Source organism: Rhineura floridana, chromosome 12, assembly GCF_030035675.1.
Source record: "Rhineura floridana isolate rRhiFlo1 chromosome 12, rRhiFlo1.hap2, whole genome shotgun sequence".
Taxonomy (NCBI): Eukaryota; Metazoa; Chordata; class Lepidosauria; order Squamata; family Rhineuridae; genus Rhineura; species Rhineura floridana.
The window spans coordinates 28260921-28281222 of NC_084491.1; the positions used below are offsets into that span (position 1 = coordinate 28260921).

The following is a 20302-nucleotide window of genomic DNA, read 5'->3' on the forward strand; positions in this document are numbered from 1 at the left end:
TATTTCACTTGTGGTGGACTTTCCTAGAAGTTCACAGATTCTAGACAGCAGTGTTTGGCTTCACTTCATAGGTAACTGGACAATAGCAGATCCAGATCCAGAACTGGCTCCATTGTTGCTTTTGGAAATTCACAAAGAGGAATTAGTGCATAAAAATCTGATTGTGTTCATGTCAGTTGGGAAGAAATAGTACATCACTGAAAACAGCTGATTTTTCAGCTAAAGGGATGGATTACCAACATTTGGCAGTTTGCTTTACAAGAAAAATTTACACACCACCACAGAGCTAGGGGAGGACTTAAAGTGAAGGACAGATTTGCAGATACTTGGATGCCTTTCATAACATATATTGGCATTGTTCCTACCTTTGGTGCATGGGATGCTATGTTCCTCAGCAGATTTGTTAATGCTTTGATGTCTTGCAATGGAAGTGTGAACCAAAAGAGGAAATTGGGGAATATGAAAAGAAGAGCAATACTCAAATGTTGTTAAAGTTGTTATTGCTGTAATGGATGATGAGGATGAGGATGATAAATAGTTTTCAAGAGGGGGGATGTTGCTTGCAGTGGGGAATCTTTATCTGTGCGCAATTTAGAACCCTAATTCCCCTTTCAACATGTTGGCCCGTTACACACGGGAAGAGAGTTCTTGTTTGTGGGAAAAGGGGACATGCTTCTTTTAAGATGGTACACTTACCATCTGGATTTTTTATAAGTAATTTTTAAAAAAACAACCAACCCACTAAATTCTCCTGTCCAATTCATTGGGAAAACTTTTTCATTGACTAAATGCTGTTAATCTACTCAATGGATCTATTCATTGCTGCAGTCCTAATGCGCATTGATTCCTAGTTGTGTGTGCTGCTTTTCATACAGCTATGGCTATTGCTATTCTGACCCTGGGAGCCATTCTCTAACTAGCCACTTCCTTAAATGTTTTCCCTTTCTCTTCATCTGGTTCAGCTGGAGCTCCCATGTGCTGGAAATGCCAAAAAGTTGCAAAAGATAACAGCTGTACACATAAAGAAGACACTTGCAAAACAAGATTGTGGCGGTTCTGCTATTCTCGGAAAACTAGCAAAGGTGAGTGCAAGAGGCAACTGCTATCCTCACTGTTGGGATATGAGGGCTCAGGCAGTCCTTAAGGTATCCGGATCTCAAGCTGTTCAGGGTTTTGTATATCAACACAAGAGCCTTGGACCTGGTCTGGTAGGAAATGGCAGCCGGTGCAGAAGTTTTAGTAGAGGTGTCACATGCTGTTGGCCATCTGCCACATCACCAATTTAGCCAAAGCATTCTGCACCAGATTGAGCTTTCAGGCTCAAAGGCAGCCCCATACAGTAATCCCTTCTCAAGATTACCAATGCATGGACTACAGTGGCTAAGTAGGTCACTTGCAAGATTCCCATGGGCATCTGATTGGCCACTGTGAGAACAGAATGCTGGAAGAGATAGGCCACTGGCCTGATCCAGCAGGCTCCTCTTATGTTCTTATTGCCCTTCTTAATAGTACTGATAGTTGCATGGTGGGGGAGGAAAAGTACTTTGAGGACATAAGCTTACCAAGTGTGTGCCTGTGTGTGTGGGATGCCACTGTGCATTTTTGTCTTTCCTGCTGTTCCATCTAGGAGCTGTTCTAAAGGTGGACCGGGGCTGTTCTCCAGTATGCCGCAGCATAAAGAATAGTAAAACACAACTGGACGAGGAAATGCTGTGTTGCGTGAGAAACCTTTGCAACACTCACAACTTTTGGGCCAATGAATAATCCCTGAACAGATAAATAATAAATCTTTATTGGAAATGAACTTGTGAGATTGGCTGGATTTCTATGGTCTCTGGCTTTTGACCAGTTCTCTGAAGGCAGGGTTGGGGGATTTTTTTCAGCCCGAGGGCCACATTCCCTTCTGGGCAACCTTCCGGGGGCCACATGCCGGTGGTGGGCGATGCCAGAGGCAAAAGCAGGCAGAGAAACAAAACAAAATTTGACCTTTATACTGTACTGTAGGCTAGTTTCTATGCACACTCACACACACACCCCTCTATATCCAGGAAAGCGAGAGTCACGATCTAAGTTGAGGGACACATTCCAGCCAGGCAAAAACACTCATGGAGGGTGCAAAGCAAGGATGCTGAGGGGTGTTACCTAGGGAGATAAGGGGTGAATGCTGAGGGGTTGTAGCCTGGAGTGAAGTCCCAGTGGCCAGATACAGAGGCCTATAGGGCCACATTTGGCTTCTAGGGCTGAGGTTCCCCACCCCGTGTTAATGCATTGCTCTTGGAAACAAACATGTAATGGCAACCAGTGAAAATGGGTGGTGGGCGATTTGCTACAATAGAGGTGGGCAACCTTTTGCCTGGGGCTGCACACCAGGAGTGGGCTTAGAGACCATCTGTGAGAGGCTGCATGCCAGGGGTGGGCAGCAGCAGACACAAAATTATTCTGAGTTTGCTTATCTGGAGTAAAACAAAAAACCACTCTGCTTCAGTTTTCACCATGACTATCCGGTCTTATGGAATTCCCAATCTTCTGGACGTCTGCTCAGAAGTAAGCCCCACTGGGCTTGATAGAACTACTATCAAATGAATGTTCCTTCTTTTTTAACAAGGCTACTGTTTTGGAAAGCAAGTAACCGCAATTTCCTCCCAACTTTAGTGTGCTATGGAGAGCCAGTGTGGTGTAGTGGTTAAGGTGTTGGACTATGACCTGGGAGCCCAGGGTTCAAATCCCCACACAGCCATGAAGCTCACTGGGTGACCTTGGGCCAGTCACTGCCTCTCAGCCTCATGAAAACCCTATTCATAGGGTAGCCATAAGTCGGAATCGACTTGGAGGCAGTACATTTACATTTTTTAGTGTGCTACACCTATGGCACATTCACGTTGTTAAAGATATTTACTGACCCAATGTCTCTTCAAGTAAGAATGAAGCTTTATTGAAACAGCGGCTGCTGAAGTCGCTGTAGTGAGTTCTCCCCTTACATAGCATTTACATACCTTATACAGTTTTCTTACGTAGTCTTAATTACGTATGCACATGACTCTGTAATGATTAATTGGTCGGTTTGTTCTGGTTCCCTCCATCAGTACTTCTCCACTTCCTTAACTGTTGGACAGCAACAGAATGTGGCTCAATCTTGTAATCAAGTTACATTCCTCAGTTGTTATGAAAACATTCCCCCCCCCAGTCATTTCTTCTCATTCCTCATCATTTCTTCTTGCAAGGCACATATACACTCATTGTTCACAGGGGGAGATAAGAAGATCCTTCTTCTTCAACACATTACATTTATTCCACTATTATTCCACTTTAAACGATCATGGCTTCCTCCAAAGAATCCGGAGAAGTGTAGTTTGTGAAGGGTGCTGAGAGTTGTTAGGAGTCCCTATTCCCCTCACAGAGCTACAATTTGCAGAGTGGTTTAACAGACAACTTCCAGAGAGATTATATTGTGCAATGTTACCAGCAACCTGGTTCTGCTTTCTGATTTCACCTAGAGACTCTGGTTTTTGGGGATCCTCCCTGGGTGCGTTACCCCAAACTCTGGGTTTCTGGTTAGCTGGGGGTGTGACAATGGGTCCAAATCTCTCTTCCCTGGGGAAATGTAGGCCTATAGACATGCCCCATGGCTTCAGAGCCAGCTACATTAAGTCGGGGGTCCCACTGAATGTAGCCAGCTCTGAGGCCGAGGGCATGACACCAGGCCCAAATGTCTCTCCTCCTGGGAAACTTAGGCCCGGTGTCACACCCCTGGCTTACAAACTAGCTCCATCCCATTGGGGGACAAGGAGGAGGAAGCTCCTCCTCACGCCTAATAGGATGCACACAAGTCCAGGGCCCTCCTTGTGACATCACTAGGGCCTGCCCCTGAAATATCAGGATTTGGGATGCTTCTAACCCGGCAATTCTAGTTGCAGAACAATGGTCTGCTGGCACAAAATATTTCACCATTGGAACAAGCATACCACTAAGCGACATTGGATACAACCTAGAATTTACTTTTTTAAATTTTATTTAGGAAATTTCTCAACCACTTTAACATTTAAAGATATCTAAGTGGTGTACAATATTTGATAGAACATTAGTAGAACTGGTATTAAAATCATTAAGCACTCCACAAAAGCATAAATAGTAAAGCCCTGACAATTGCCAAGGGGGGATTCCCAGAAGGGAAAAGAGTTGGTAAGAACAAAATAAAATTAACAGCTCTGTAAAATCCATGGTTAAAAATGGGGTACTTTCTATTAAATATGAATTGCATTTGAGAAATGATGAAGATTGTGGGCAGTCAAGTACATGAAACTGATGCATGTGCTCCCTCCTGGACTCTGTTGGGAGGTTTGTGCTGGGGCCTTCAAACATGGCTCGATGACAGAGGTATAATTTATTTACTTTGGGGGGGAAATACACCACACTTTTCACATGTGTCTCAAAGCAGCTTACAAAGAAAGAGAAAGCATGCAATGCACAAAATTTAAAACATACATTAAACCAGTAGAACACAACAACATTAGAGTAGCACTAATGGTACAAAGGCCTCCTGAAATAAAATTGTTTTGCTCTGATGTCTTAAAACTTTGCAGGAATGGTGTCTGCCTGGTTTCTTCTGGAAGGGTATTCCATAGAATTGGGCCCACCATGCCAAAGACGTACCTCACTGTTGACATGAGTCATGCTTTTGGACCATGGGAACCACTAATAGTGCGCACCCAGATTATCACTACTAATGCACAGATATTCATGATTCTACATCTGATGAGCATGTATTGCTAGTCACCAGAAGATTATTTTGATGTAACAAGGAGATTAGAAATGACACGTGAATGGCCTCTGTCCCCTAATTATTGCCCCTAAACCCCTGATTGATGAGGTTGCTGATTGCTTTTGTACTCTATTACTGCTTAGAATTGGAGTCTGGGAAGCTCAAAATGACACAGTCATAGCATTTGGGAAATTTCCCCATGCCTATGTGCTCAGAAAACACAGGGTCTGGGAAGTTTTTGCTCAGTGACCAAAACAATGCAGTTGTCCCATGCTTTTGCTCTGTCAGGTGGGTTTGTTTATGGCTTTCTCAAGCTTGAGGGGGTGGTGAGCTAATTGGCTTACAAATGTTCTCACTTGGCTAATGAAAACAAGTAGCCTGATAATCAAAACGAGCAAGCAACTTTGAGAATGCAGCTGTATTCTCCAGCATAAGACATCACAAGGACAGGATCAAGAGACATCACCTGAGAGGGAAACCAGCTACCTGAATGATGAGAAGATAGTGATCTAATAGGTGTAGGGTGCCCCCTCCCAGGGGGTCTTTGAAGGATAAATACAGAACCCCTAGATCAGGGAGATTAAGCCTCCAGGGGCTGAAGAAGCCCCAAGATACCATCAGGAAACATCAAGAAGTAACATCAAGAAGCAACATCAAGAAGTAACATCAAGAAGCAACATCAAGAAGACTGAAGACTCAACCCCTCCCAGGGAAGATGTATGATAGTGCTGTTAGGAGGTTTCCAGTACTCAGTGAGATAGACATGAGATAAGAGCACTTAGAGACAAGGGGGTGGGGAAGTGCTAACATGTTAGCTACTTAGTTTCATTTTAGCTGTTAGTATCACTTTGCTGTAATAAACCCTTCATTTCCCCACAGCCAGCCGTGTTCATGATCTATTTGAAATTCTGAACTCGATAGTCTTATGCTTGGGGAGGGGCTAAGTGTTTGGTGTTACAGAGAAATTCTGATTTCAAGAGAGTTTGGTGATCATTGATGCAAGCACCAGGAGAAATAAAGGGGACTATTCACCCTAAAATGCTTCAACTCCCATCAATATCCCCTTCAAAATCAGCAAAGCCCAATGAGTATCTGTAACTATGTACATGCCCAGCTGGCTAGCCCATCACTATGTTTTCTAAAATAAGAAGAAAGAATTCCATAGTAATCAGCTTTAACTCTGGTGAGCCCTGGCATGCCCATGCTGGTCCAGGTGCAACACTGGTCCTGCTTACCACTGCCCCCATCATCTGCCACTTTCTGGGTGGTCATCTGGGAGCCCCATGGACTGTTGGGCTCTGTAGTTTGGCCTTGAGGTCTGTCTCAGCTTGCACCACTGTCTCATCTTCATAAAGAATGGAGGCCTCAGGCACAGTGAGGTACATTCGCCCTCACCATTCTTCCTCAAGTACATGTTAGACCTTCCAATAGCACATGAGTGTCTTGCTGTTCTTCATACTCAGTGCCCATAATAATCTAATAATAAACTTGTTGAGTTTGAGGATGCAAAATGAAATCCACCCACTCTGTACTTCCCATCATCCTCTATAGAAAGATTGCAATTTTGCATCATCCTCTTCCATTTGAGGTCCTTGGCTTTTCTTCCCTTGCTGTTTGGATGAATGACTAAAGATGAACAAGGGCTTGGAAATAGCTGTTTTAGTCCTACTCTACTTTGACGCAGGTAGGTATGTCCCAAAGGCAAGACGAACGAAGCACTTTAGGGCAGGCTTCACCAACCTGGTACCCTCCAGCCGTTCTGGAGTACAACTCCCAGCAGCCGTGCTGACTGCGGCTGATGTAATCCAAAACACTAGGAGGGCACCAGGTCAGCAAAGGCTGCAATAGAAGAACCTATTGGAACAAAATCGTCTGGGCCTCTTAGTTTTAAAATGAGAATTAAATTGTGTTTTCATTGTTTGGGGGGGTGTTTAATTAAACTGGTATATTTGTTATTGTTTTATGCCTCATTTTAATGCATTATTATTACTGTTATTTATTAAATTTATATCCTGACCTTTCCCCCAAAGGGTTGCAAAAAATCAAGTGACAAAATAATAAAAAACATCTTAAAAACAATTCCAGCAGGCAACATTTTGGATAGCTTTACTTCTTGCAAAGCCCATGGACCTACAGAAACAGAGATTCAGGAAAGCAAAGAGTTATAAGCTATATAAAAGGGAGAAACAACAGAGAAACTAAGGGTTTGTGGGGGCTTTGATCTGACCTGGGGGACATGATTGACTATGTGCTTTAATTTGGGGGGTGGGAAAACTATCCCAAAATCTCCCTAATTCATCTCCCAGAGCAGATGTATACTTTAGTAAGCACAATTCTCAAACAGGAAGTGTAGTTTCTTAGATGATATGTTTCATGGTGTGCTTCACTTTAGAGCAGCCTTTCCCAACCAGTGTGCCTCCAGATGTTGTTGGACCACAAATCCCATCAGCCTCAGCCATTGGCAATACTGGCTGAGGCTGATGGGAGTTGTGGTCCAACAACATCTGGAGGCACACTGGCTGGGAAAGACTGTTCTAGTGTGTGAGAAAAGGGGATGTGTCTCTTTTAAAATGGTGCTTACCATCTGCAGCTTTTGGAAGTAGTCCTACTAATTTTAAAAACCCGCAAAACTCTTCTGCCCATTTCACAGACTTAGTGTGTTTGTTGATGAAATGCTTTTAATCCAATCAATAGCACTATTAATCCTTGCAGCCCTAATGAACACTGATTCTTAGCTAAATGTCTTGCTTTTGAAACAGGTATGCTCAGGCCATTCTCTAAGTAGCTTTTTGCTTTTCCTTCCTCTTCATTTTGCCCAGTTGGAGCTATTGCATGTCTTGAATGTAAACATGTTGCAGAAGATAACTCTTGTCTGGTACCTGAAAGACATTGCCATTCCCCATCGTTGAACTTCTGCTACACTCGTCTTACTACTCAAGGTGAGTCTAGAGCAGACTTTCCCAACTACTGGGCCACCAGATGTTGTTGGACCACAACTCTCATCTTTCCTGAGCATTGGCAATGCTGGCTGAGGCTGATGGGAGTTGTGGTCCAACATCAGCTGGTGGCCCACTAGTTGGGAAAGGCTGGTCTAGAGACAACTGTTACTCTTAGAGAGCACAAAATATTCACTTTCTACGACAGGCTGCTTTGGAGACAGAAGGCCTATGCCTATAGAGTTGTCTGAGTTTTGGTGGCAGGGCTCCTGTTCTTTAGACAGCTCCAAGAGAAGCTGAAATTCACCAGATAAACTTCACCTGCTGTCATATGCACGCTTTAATTCATAAGAGATCTGCCAGGAAAATTCTGCTAAGCCCACATAACCTCCAATATTTGCCAGAGGATAAAAGATATTGTTATACACACCCCAATTATCTGAACACTGAGATGTTTCCAAGGCTTCCAGAACTGACTGCAGACTTCTGGCTTTGTGTAGTATTTGCATTTATTTACCAATATACAGGTTGGGCATAGATGGAAGCTCACAGCTTTAACTATTCCAACAAATATCCCAACAATTCCCTAGAGCTCCATTTAGCTCTCTAACCTTCAGTCTGATCTTTTCCCAGGCTGCAACTAACCAAGCTGCTGTCTTACATTCACCCATCCCTGGGTGTGGTGGGATGCCAAGCCCCCTTCCAGAAACTCTGTGGACATTTTTTTACTTATGCAAAGGCCAACCACCCCAGGGATATCAGTGCTGATCTCCCCACAAAAGGAAAAGCACCTAGACAGTTTGATAGGCCAGCAGTCCTAGTGGTTTGGCCCATTTGGTATTCCCCACTCTTGCAGTCAAGAGTTGGGGGCAGGACAGCTAGCAGTAAACAGCCTGTTCAGCTGAGCCTTTGCTCGAACCTAGAGAGAGTCAATGGATTTTTGAAGTATTTTCAATGTTATAAACATGAAACCATAATTTATTCCAATTTTGCCTTCCCCAAAACACTGGTAGAATCCATGCTTTGCAAATTCCCGAAGTTTCTTAAATGTTAAACTTGCTTTCCCTTTCCAGAACATGCTCCACCAGTCGTGGACCGGGGTTGCAGTTTTCTGTGCCATAGCATAAAGAGGCCAAAAAATAACTATCAAGAATCTTTGCTCTGCTGTGTGAAAGACCTTTGCAACACCCACAACCTCTGGACCAAAGATTAATGGATTTTAAAAAGAATAAATGAATAATCACTGAGGACAGCTTTGTGAAATCAGGTGGATTTCCACAGCCTCTGGCTTTTGAACAGTTCTGTTAATAAAATGCAGCAAGTGACAAACAGAAAATGTTCTTGCTATTTCTTTCTAGCCACCTGTATCATGACAGTCACTGAAACTTTGAGCAGTATCTTGCCACAGGGCTGATAATTATTCTGATAGGATGCTCCATCACAGATTGTTTTATTTGCTACTTACCGATAGGGATGGAGGAGAAATTTAATTCAATTTGCACTTTATTATTTATTTATTTATTAGGTTTATATCCCGCCCTTTCTCCCAGTAGGAGCCCAACCTAATGGCAAACCTATCTAATCCACACTTTCCTAAACAATACATGGACCCAAACACAGCCGTTATCTAAATTTTGCAGTGTAGCTCTCCAGTTAAGTAACGTGTACAAAAATGCATACTATAAGGTAAAGTATATGCCTTGCATAAGATAAAACAAGGCTAAAAATGCATATATTAGTGAAAATAACATACACAAGTATGTTATATTAGGGAACGCTGCTGTGCAAAAATATGTATTTTAGGAACAATGCATACAAACATAATTCACACTAAAATCGGATGCATTTTTCTTGAGGACTTTTTAAAGACACTGCTATCCCTGTACAACTGAGTTAAGGAGTGTCATGTACACCCCCAGCTTTCAGTAACTACTTCTTCACCTCCCTATTGACTTGCGGCAGCACCTTGCCAATTGTTGTTGTGATGGCAAGCACCCTTACAGACCTGCTCCAAAAGCAGTAACAGATTAGGTGGCCAGTTCCTGAGATGGCATCAATTGTGCCAAATTGCCTGGCTGAGAGGCAAGCCTGCCCTCTGGACTAGGGCTACATGTCTCCAGTTTTCACCCGGAGACTCCAGATTTTTGGGGTCCTCTCCAAGTCTCCGGGTGAGTCACCCCAATCTCCGGACTCTCAGCTTTCATTTTTAAATATTTTTTTAAAAAGTTAAGTTTCTAGGTGGTCTTATTCAAGAGATATACAAGAGACCAAAACGTCAGCCATCCCCTCGACAACTTCTGTTAAATGAACTGATAGCTGGCTGCTCTAACCCCGCCCTTTCAGGTTTATAGCCAATAAGTGAAGTCAGGGTTGTGATTGACAAGAGATTTGTTGGCCTCCAGGCAATAGCTGGAACCCTTTGCAAGACCAGAAAACTGTTGTTTTTTCTGCTTGTCTGAAAATCTCATAAATTGAATAAGTTTACAGCTTTTAGCAGTAGCAAAAGTCCTTTTCTGTCTGCGTACAGATGGAGAACAAAAAATAACAGCAGGATCTTGGTAGGCAATTGTTTACTATAAACAATTTCAGTTATGATTATAATAAAAGTGTACATGCAGGGTTTTTAAAATTACTTGCAAAAATAGCATATTATATATTTTATCATTCAAATAATTTTTGAACACAAATTTAAAAGAAGTGTACATGCAGCTTATGATGCCATTACAATGTGTTATACTTTTCTAATTATGAGGAGTCAAACAAGTTTAAATTTTCCTGGGCTGTTGAAGAAGGCAGTTTATTTGTCTAATTCATAACCTGTTTTGAAAACCTTCCCAATATGAGTTATAGCTTTACTCCCAGAAAAATGAGTATAGGAGTAAAGCTGCAATGCTAATCCAACATACTGGGAGTAAACCCCATTGAATTCAACAGAACTTACTTTTTTGTAGACATGGTTAGGATTGTGCTGTAAATCAATTGGAGTTTTGAGTGAACATAAAGGATTGTGTTTGTGTTGCAAATCTTTCTCTCCCTCTCCAATCCTATTTTTTAATTAGGCAGGGCTTATTTAGGTATTACTGCTTTTATTTTGTAGGAAACTAATACTGATTTTTTTTTAATGTTCTGCAATGACCAACCGTTTTTGACAATTTATTATATGGGATGTATGTATTTTTACATCTCCTCTGTGTGTGTGTGTGTGTGTGTTTGTGTGTGTGTATGGAGTTTTTCCAACAACCCTATGAGGTAGAGTTGTCGACTGGAAACCAAGGCAGCTGATAATAAGAAATAAATCCATTTAAAATCAAATAACCATAAAACAAGTATAAAACAGTTGCAAAACAGCTTAAAGTGGCATGATTCTGAACTTTGGGTTGGGTGAGTAAAGTTCCTTATCATTTTATGGTTGCAGTCCTGTGCATGCTTCCTTGTTTGCAGAAGCCCCATTGAATACATTGGGACTTGCATCTGAATAAACATGAATAGGATTGCATATCAATATCTTTACAGGTTGCATAAATAATAAACATCTTTGACAGTCATCCTTATATACATTCACTAATAGGCAAAAAAAACCTTGTGGTTTAAGAACGTACAGGTTTAAGAACTATACAGATATTTCTATCAAACTTTAAAAAGCAGGGAAATTGGGCAGCTATAGTGAATGCACCAGGGGAGCAGGAGACCTGACCTCCTCTCTGAGATATTGTACTGCCCTACAAATTTGTAAAAATGCAAACACAATTTGGGTTGGTCTTTCAGAGTCCAATCCACTTCCTGTGTAGCTTGGAAGAAATTGGTAACGTGCCTTTGAGCAACTTAGAGGGTTGTTAAGCAAGCATTTCTGAGTTCAGGACTATAGGTTTTGTAAGGTTTTGTTTTGAAATGAGCTTATGGGAAGTATCAGAATGGCGTGGGGAGTATTTTCAATTTAACATTGCGGAATGCAAAAAAATCCATGCTGGCTATAGTATATAGCCACTCTTGTGGCTGTATAATATTTCTTCATACTATGTCCTGATAAGTATCTGATTTCACACCATGGTTGTACATGATTATTCCCTCTACATTTTAAGTGTGCCCTTCTTCGTTGGGGTAATCTGTTGTTTTCACCCTGAGGGGCAGATTAGGCTGAGTGATGGTGAGTAGCCCATGGTTACCCAGTAAACTTTGTAGCTGATTTCCATTTTTAAAAAATAACTAAAATCATTTACATGCAGACAAAATTTATTAAGCAGATCCACACAGTACATTTAAAGCACATCCAACTCACATTTAAAGGTATGACTTCCCCCAAAGAATCCTGGGAAGTGTAGTTTCCCCCTCACAGTTATCATTTCCACCACCCTTAAACTACAGTTCCCATGATTCTGTAATGGGATTCATGTCCTTCAAATGTGTGTTGAATGTGCTTTAAATGAATGGTGTGGATCTGCCCTAGGTATGCTGTGCGTTCATCAGTGAATTGGAAAAAACAATTTTAAAAGATACTTTTTTAAACAGGGGAAGGTCTGCAGCTCTGTGATAGGGCACATGCTTTGCATGCAAAGGTTCAAAATCCAATCTCTGTAAATGACTATTGCCTGGAATCCTGGAGAGCCAACGCTAGCCCATGTCATCAGTACTGAGCTAGATGGTACCAAATGGCCTGAGTTGGTATAAGGCATATTTCTTTGTTCCTAAAAGAGGAAAGAGACCCAAGGGCCGCAGTGACTCCAAAATTTATTTATGTATTTTATTTATTTATTTATTTATTTATTATTTTATTTATATCCCGTCCTTCCTCCCAGCAGGAGCACAGGGCAGCAAACAAAAGCACTAAAAACATTAAAACATCATAAAAACAAACTTTAAAACACATTAAAACAAAACATCTTCAAAAACGTTTCTTAAAAAAAGCTTTCAAAACATCTAAGATTAAAAACATTTTTAAAAAGAAGGTTTAAGAACATATTAAAAAGCAATTCCAACACAGACGCAGACTGGGATAGGTCTCAACTTAAAAGGCTTGATGAAAGAGGAAGTCTTCAATGGGTGCTGAAAAGATAACAGAGATGGTGCCTGTCTATTATTTAAGGGGAGGGAATTCCACAGGGTAGGTGCCACAACACTAAAGGTCCGTTTCCTATGTTGTGCAGAACGGACCTCCTGATAAAATGGTATTTGCAGGAGGCCCTCACCTTCAGAGCACAGTGATTGACTGGGTATATAAGGGATAAGATGGTCTTTCAGGTATCCTGGTCCCAAGCTGTATAGGGCTTTGTACACCAAAACCAGAACCTTGAGCTTGGCCCGGTAGCAAATTTACAACATTTATATACTTCTTTATTGTAAAAAAAACCTAAAAGGGATTTACAGAAGGAATTAAAACCATAAAATTATTGGCAAAAACATTTAAAGCAAATATTTAAAAACATTTGAGATAATAAAGCCACCAATGAGTTAAAAACACACAAGAAACATAATAGCTTCTACATGCCTGGGTTGGCTTCCCTAAGCAAAACAAGTACAATGAATGTGCCTGTCTAATGTCAATAGGCAGGGAGTTCCAAAGCGTAGGTGCTGCCACACTAAAAGATCAGTTTCTTACAAGAGCAGAAGAAGTACTCTGTGGCACCTGTAACATGGAAAGCACACCTTGAACTTGGCCTGCTAGCAAATTTGCAACCGGTGCAAATTTCAGAGCAGACGTATTATGTGCTGATAGGGTCTCACTCATGTCAGTACAGAATGCTGTGGCACAATTGCTAACTGCAGGTCAGGGTGTGCTGCATGGGGATTTCTGTGACCTTGACTGACTAGTCAAGGATTCTTTTAATTTTGAGTTAGGAAGCCTGACTGGTTGTGGCTTACTTAAACAAAAACATGTTTTAGTAGGTTCTGAAAATAGTGCAATGAAAGTGCCTGCCTAATGTTAATAGGCAGGGAGTTCCAAAGTGTAGGTACTGCCACACAAAATACTTGATTTCTTACAAGAGCAGAACAAGTCCTATGTGACATGCATAACATGGAAAGCACATCTTAACTTCGCCTGGTAGCAAATCAGCAACCAGTGCAGATTTCAGAGCAGAGATATTATGTGCTGATAGGGTCTCTCTCATGTCAGCAATTGTGCTGCAGCATTCTGCACTAACTGCCGCCCCCAGACCAGGTTGTACTGCATGGGGATTTCTGTGACCTTGGCTAACTGGCTGCCAGATATTTTTAGTTTTGGTTAGGAACCCTGACTGGTTGTGGGGTGCTGGGTTTTCTGCCTTACTCATAGGAATCTTGTTGTGGTTGGTATGGTATTGCATTTAGCAAATCATCATTGCTTTTTCTTTTTCTTTTTCTATTTGCATTTCATTTACCTCTGACCTTACTCCCTTACATCCATAGAAGCAACAACAGTGGTTCCATGAACTCAGCTCAACCCCTTTAAACCCGCTGATGATGCATCTTGTTGTTTGCATGATGGTTTGTTTCTTGCCCAGTAGTGGTAAAAGAGGATTCACGTACTGGGAAGTGTAGCTTCAATTGCTGTGGTTCCCAAGCTGCTGCCCATGTTGGTTTTCTCTCTGTCAATTATTACTCACTGGAATTGGGTTGGCTGTCAAAGTGAGTTTATAGCAGCCCACATGGTAAGCAGGAAAGAGTAGAGAATCTTCTTAATGCTTACTCATTTTTAAAACTTCTCTCTGCAGTGAAGGGACAAGTCTGTAAAGAAGTCTGGAGCAGCTACATGAAAAGTTAGGCAGGGCACAACCTGGGAGACCATGGTTGGAATCCCCACACAGCCATGAAGCTCACTGGGTGATCTTCGGCCAGTCACTGCCTCTCAGCCTCAGAGGAAGACAATGGTAAATCATCTCTGAATACCGCTTACCATGAAAACTCTATTCATAGGGTCGCCGTAAGTCAGGATCGACTTGAAGGCAGTCCATTTCCATTTCACCCAGGCTCCCTAAGCAGGCGAGAAGGAATGATCCTGTCACGTCAGCTCGACCTGGGAACACCATCTTTTAGCTAAGATTTCTATCTTAATTTCCAATCAGAGAATATTTTTTTGTTTGAGTGGTATGCTCCAAGCATCTGTGGTTCATGCTTACTGTATCATGCTTAATGACATCATGACAGCCCGCCCCTGAAATCTCAGGATTTGGGATGCTTCTGACCCAGCAACTCTACTCTGGACATGGACAGTCTTGTCCAAATGGATCACCAAGACGTTTGGGAACAGGTCAGCAGATAAGGAGCATTAGGCTGACAGCACCTCACCTCACAACATCCCATGTTGTCCAAACCATTGACAAAAGCCATGGTCAACATTCTTAACTGCATTTCAATGCTAGAGCTGATGACTCTCCTCTGAGCCTCCAAAATGACAGAGTAGCCACATAGAAGGATCCAAATGGGAGACTGCTGTTGAGCCAGACCTGTATCTAAGATTTCTTGGAGCCATCAAACAGCAGCAACAAACCACCCCTAAGTCATTGGCCTATGAGTAGTGGGACAGGACCTTCCAACAGCCTATTCCAAGTTGTAATTATAGTTCAGCAACATCTGAGCCAAAGGCCCCACACACACCCATCCTGCACAGGGAGAAACCATAGAAAGGTGCAGAAAATTAGGCCGGACCCCACTCCAGTGGGCTGAAGGCAATTGCAAAGCCCTTCTCCAGCCAGCAACTGTGGAAATCATAGCAGAAGGGAGCTAGAAATCTGATCTTTGACTTCATCAGAAAACAAGCCTTAGTGTTGGCCTAATCCAAACACAAATGACACAGAGGAGTTCTTCGGATACTACAATGAAGAAGGAGGAAGAGTTTGGGGACGGGCCACCTTTTACAGGCAACATTTTCCCTGAGTCCATTGGCTAAGAAAGGCCATGTGAAAGGAGTCCCTTATTCCCTCTCCTCCTTTCTGGGAGGAAGTCTTGAGAGGGTGCCTATTTTGTTGGGGTGGAGCAAGCACACCTCCAAGCAAAAGGCTGGGATGATCTCAGCAAAAGGCTGGGATGATCTCATTGGAGACTTTTGGCTTCCCTTCTCCTCGCTTGAAGAAAAGAAACCGAGATGAGCAAGGTTCTAGCAATAGGTTTCATAGCCCTGCTGTGCTTTGCCACAGGTAAGTCACAGAGAAAAGAAGAGCAAAATAGATGGGACCCATTAGACAAAAGGCCTTTGGGGAAGAGCTTTGTTAATACAGATCTCCTATTCCTCTGAAGCATAAAAGGAAAAGAAAGTAGTCGGGAAGAATAAATGCAGTTATCAGTATCGGATAGCTGTAGTGATTGTTTTTTGAATGGTCATTGCCCTTGTTTGTAGTCAGGTATGTAAAACTGGTGTGTGAGCTTGAAACTGTATATCAAGCAGGCTGAGGGAGGAGTAAGCTTGAACACTTAAAAGAAAATAGCCACCAATGTTGACCTGCACATCAGACCCTAGTTTAAGGTCGCAACCACTCTCTCCCTGATAAGGTCTCATTGTAGAAGAGGCCACTAATAATGGATGCAGTCCCCAGGGGAGCTGAAGGGGACAGCTCACCCTTAAATGCTTCTACTTCTCTAGGGTTACCAGGTTCATGGCCTGAGACTGAGCCTTGGAGGCTGGGCAAGAGGTCTTCTGTATCTTTAAAAGTTGTGCAGGGAAAAGGGAGAATTCCACCTTGTGGTTTTTCCCGTTACAGTGTTGCAAGAACACCTGCACTTGGCTGACTTTCTCTTCTCCTAAAGATACAGGATCAGTCTTGTGCCCTGAACCTGGCAACCCTAGTTGTATCCAGTGTTAGTCCTACTAAGAGTAGACCCATTGAAGTTAATGAATACAACTAACAGGCTAATTCATTTCAGTGGGTCTACTCTGAGTAGAACATAGCTAGCTACAACTCATTATTCTGATGTCAATCATTCATGTCACCTTTTCATGACTTTTTGTTAATTCACAATTAAGTAAAGAAGTTATAGTCAATCATATTATTTCTGTTAATTAGTTTTTAAAGTAATCAATTAAAGCTGCAACCCTATGCACACCTATCTGGGAGTAAGTTCCATTGAACTCAGTGGGGCTTATTTCTGAGTAGAGATGCATAAAACTGTGCTGTAAAAGTGTGAGTTTTATATAGAAAAAATTGAGATTTAGTGTGAAGTCGTGGTTAGGGTTTTGGATTAGGACATGGGAGACCAGAGTCAAACCACCACTCAGCCATGAATGTCCTGGGCAGCTACTGTCTCTCAGCTTAACCTACCTCACAGGGTTGTTATGACGATAAAATGAGGAGGAGGAGAACCACGAACACCACTTGGAACTCTTTAGAGGAGAGGTGGGATATAAATATAATAAAAATCCAACATCCAAGCATAGTTTCTTTGTTCTTAAATGAGTCGTGCATGTATCATGGTCGGCTTCACTTTAGAACAGACACTCTAAGGTAAAAGAGAATGTTCTATTTTGAGATGATGCTTACCATCTGAAGTTTTTAGAAACCTTTAGAAGTAATTGTACTTATTTTTCTTTTTTAAAAAAACACAAAGCTCTTCTGCCCATTTCATTGAGGCAGCTTTTCTGTTGACTAGCCCTTGTTTTTAATCTAGTTGGATGTCTTGCTTTTCATTCTGACCATAGGGGGCATTCTTTAATTATGGGGCATTCTTTAATTAACAATTTGCTTAATGTTTTCCCTTCATCTGGCCCAGCTGGAGCTGTCACCTGCTATGTATGTCCAGATGTTACAAAAGATAACGGTTGTTCACGGCCTCAAACGACATGTGAGACTGGACACTTCTACGTTTGCTACTCTCGTATAGCTATTACAGGTGAGTGCAGGAAGCAACGGTTACTCTTCCAGAGCACAACATAATATTTCTGTCTGCTGAGGAGAAAGCAATCCTATGGCTCTAGGGTTGCCAGACATTTAGTGACAGGGCTCCTGTGCCTTTAACAGCTCTATTAGAAGCAAAAATTTGCCAGGTGAAACTTCCCTATTACTACATCAGCATGTCAAGATAAACTTCAGCTGAGGAGTATCTGATTATTAAATCATATACGAGATCTACCAGAAAAATCCTGGTAACCCAATATATCTTCCAACATCTGCCAGAGTTATTTTCCTTGCCTTTAATGAACCAAGGGTTTCATAATGATGTGGAATATGCCAAATGAGTAAGGGCTTATCCACACAGGAGTATACCTTCATACTAAAGACACTGCTTTTACTGTCATGATAGATTTGCAAGGTCCACACTTGATAGCTTCAAATTGACTGTTTTCCATTCACACTAGTAGGTGTTCCTCTGGGAAGGATTAATGTTGCTGTTTCCTTGTGGCCCCACCCTCAGATTTTACACGTTTACTCCCTCTGGTTCAAGGCTGAAGGGGGAGAGTGCCTCAGTGTGCAACTGACAAGAAAACATGAAACTGACTAGAACCCCCCCTTCACCATTGTCCAAGCCTGAGTGAAAGGAGGATGGGGGAGAGTGAGTGAAAGGCAAAGTAGGCAGCAGCTGTGGCAGCTTTTGCAGGTGGGAGAGAGAGGGGGGGGGAGAGGGGGAGAGAGAGGGGGGGGAGAGAGAGGGGGGAGAGGGGGGGAGAGAGGGGGAGAGGGGGAGAGGGGGAGAGGGGGAGAGGGGGAGAGAGGGGGAGAGAGGGGGAGAGAGGGGGAGAGAGGGGGGGAGAGGGGGAGAGGGGGAGGGAGAGGGGGAGAGGGGGAGAGGGGGAGAGGGGGAGAGGGGGAGAGGGGGAGGGGGAGAGGGGGAGAGGGGGAGAGGGGGAGAGGGGGAGAGGGGGAGAGGGGGAGAGGGGGAGAGGGGGAGAGGGGGAGAGGGGGAGAGGGAGAGGGAGAGGGAGAGGGAGAGGGAGAGGGAGAGGGAGAGGGAGAGGGAGAGGGGGAGGGAGAGGGAGGGAGAGAGAGGGAGAGAGAGGGTGATGGGGGATAAGAGAGCCCGCCCATTAAAAAAGCATTGAAGTAAAACGCCTACAAGGAGGAGTGCAGCACAGCTGATATGGTTTTTCCTTTCCTCTTTGTGTTATCAGCAGATTGGATTAATACGGATTTAAAAGGGGAAACTATGTGATAGCTTCTACTTGCCTGCAATGTCATGTGAACTATACAAATTATAAAGGGATGCAAGTAGCATCACACACACACTAAATCGCAAATTATAAGGGGATGCAAGTAGCACCACACAGACACTAAATCTGGATGAGCCCTAAGACAATTGAGTGATTGTTTGGGTTACAATCATCCCCAGTTTGGATTTCCATGAGTTTCAGAACTAGATTCTTTCAAACTCAAGGATGACATAACAGCTATCTTGGTAGCAGGACAGATAGCTATAAGCAGAAGTAAATGAAAAGCATGCAACCCACGGTTCCATCACCAAGATCAGCTGGCTGACTCTGTAATGCCACTATGTTCAACAGCAATCCTTGATCATGGAAGCCAGTGTAATTTACACCATTTTGAGTTAAGCTGGCATGAAGTAAGCCAAATCTAACCCCCACTCAGGAGCAACGCTACTGCTAGCTGAGTCAGCCCAAGCCTGTTAGGAGGAAAACAAGCCTGTGAAATAGAGTTTGATGTACACCACCCCTTTTGCCAGTGTAAGTTCAGCCATGTGCCTGAGCTAAATGAATTAGGATACAGTGTAAGTCCCGCCACTCCCCTGGAACACCCATTTTTGGGGACTTACACTGGCATAAGTTATGCCAGTCTCAGCTGAGCCCCGGCTGAGCCAGGATGAAGCCATTGTGCCAATGTAGCATTGCACAGCCAGGACCCAGCTGGCTCAGCCAGAGATATACCAGATCCTAACTCGCTCATCCTGGCAGATCTAGGGTTAGGATTGCACCCTAAGCCTCCACTGACACATGTAGATGGTCACTGAATTCTGAAAGCATTTTTAAAGATATATTCTACTAAACATGAAACCATATTTTCCCCATTTTTAGGCGTCCCCCTCACCAACCAGTAAGAGGGTGTCCTCTGCAAATGGCTGAAGTTTCCAAAATGTGTTTTTAAAAATGTGTTTTTCCTTTCCAGGAGATAATAAACATGTGGATCGGGGTTGTATTTCTCTGTGCCGTAGCTTCCAAAACAGGAACAGAAGGATTGAAGAAAATATGCTATGCTGTGTGAGAGACTTTTGCAACACACATGACTTCTGGACTAATAATAAATAAATGGATGAGAGTATTTCTTGAGGTTTGTGAAACCAGGTGGATTTGCACCACCTTTGGCTTTTGAACAGTTTCGTTAATAAATCATGGCAACTGACAAGCAGGTAATGTTCTTGCTGGTCCTTGGCATGTGCTGGCGGGGGCTGATGGGAGTTGTAGTCCAAAACATCTGGAGTGCACCAGGTTGGCAAAGGCTGTTTTCATCAGTTGGCCCATATAATGGCAACCACTGTAACTCTGATGGATGACTCACTATGTTGCTGATATTTATTATCACATTTATATCCTGCCCTTTGTTAAAGAAGGTCTGAGAGGTCAACATGGTTCTCTGTTTCCATTTTCATCACACAACACCCCTGAGAGGGAGGCTAGGCTGAAAGATAGTGAATGGCCCCTATTCACCTAATGAGGTTCATTGCTGAATGAGTATTTAAAACATTCCCTCCAGTG

At 42.8% G+C, this 20302-nt stretch overlaps 1 long non-coding RNA gene across 2 annotated transcripts; it reads left to right on the forward strand.

Moving 5' to 3' along the window:
* Positions 1-15754: 15754 nt before the first annotated feature.
* Positions 15755-19932, forward strand: LOC133368831 (uncharacterized). Of its 2 annotated transcripts, none has more exons than XR_009758768.1 (3): positions 15755-15803; positions 17371-17490; positions 19716-19932. It is a non-coding gene; the product is annotated as an uncharacterized LOC133368831 (long non-coding RNA). The 2 variants fall into 2 exon arrangements; XR_009758767.1 differs by lacking the exon at positions 15755-15803 and adding an exon at positions 17051-17105.
* The last annotated feature ends 370 nt before the right edge of the window (positions 19933-20302 follow it).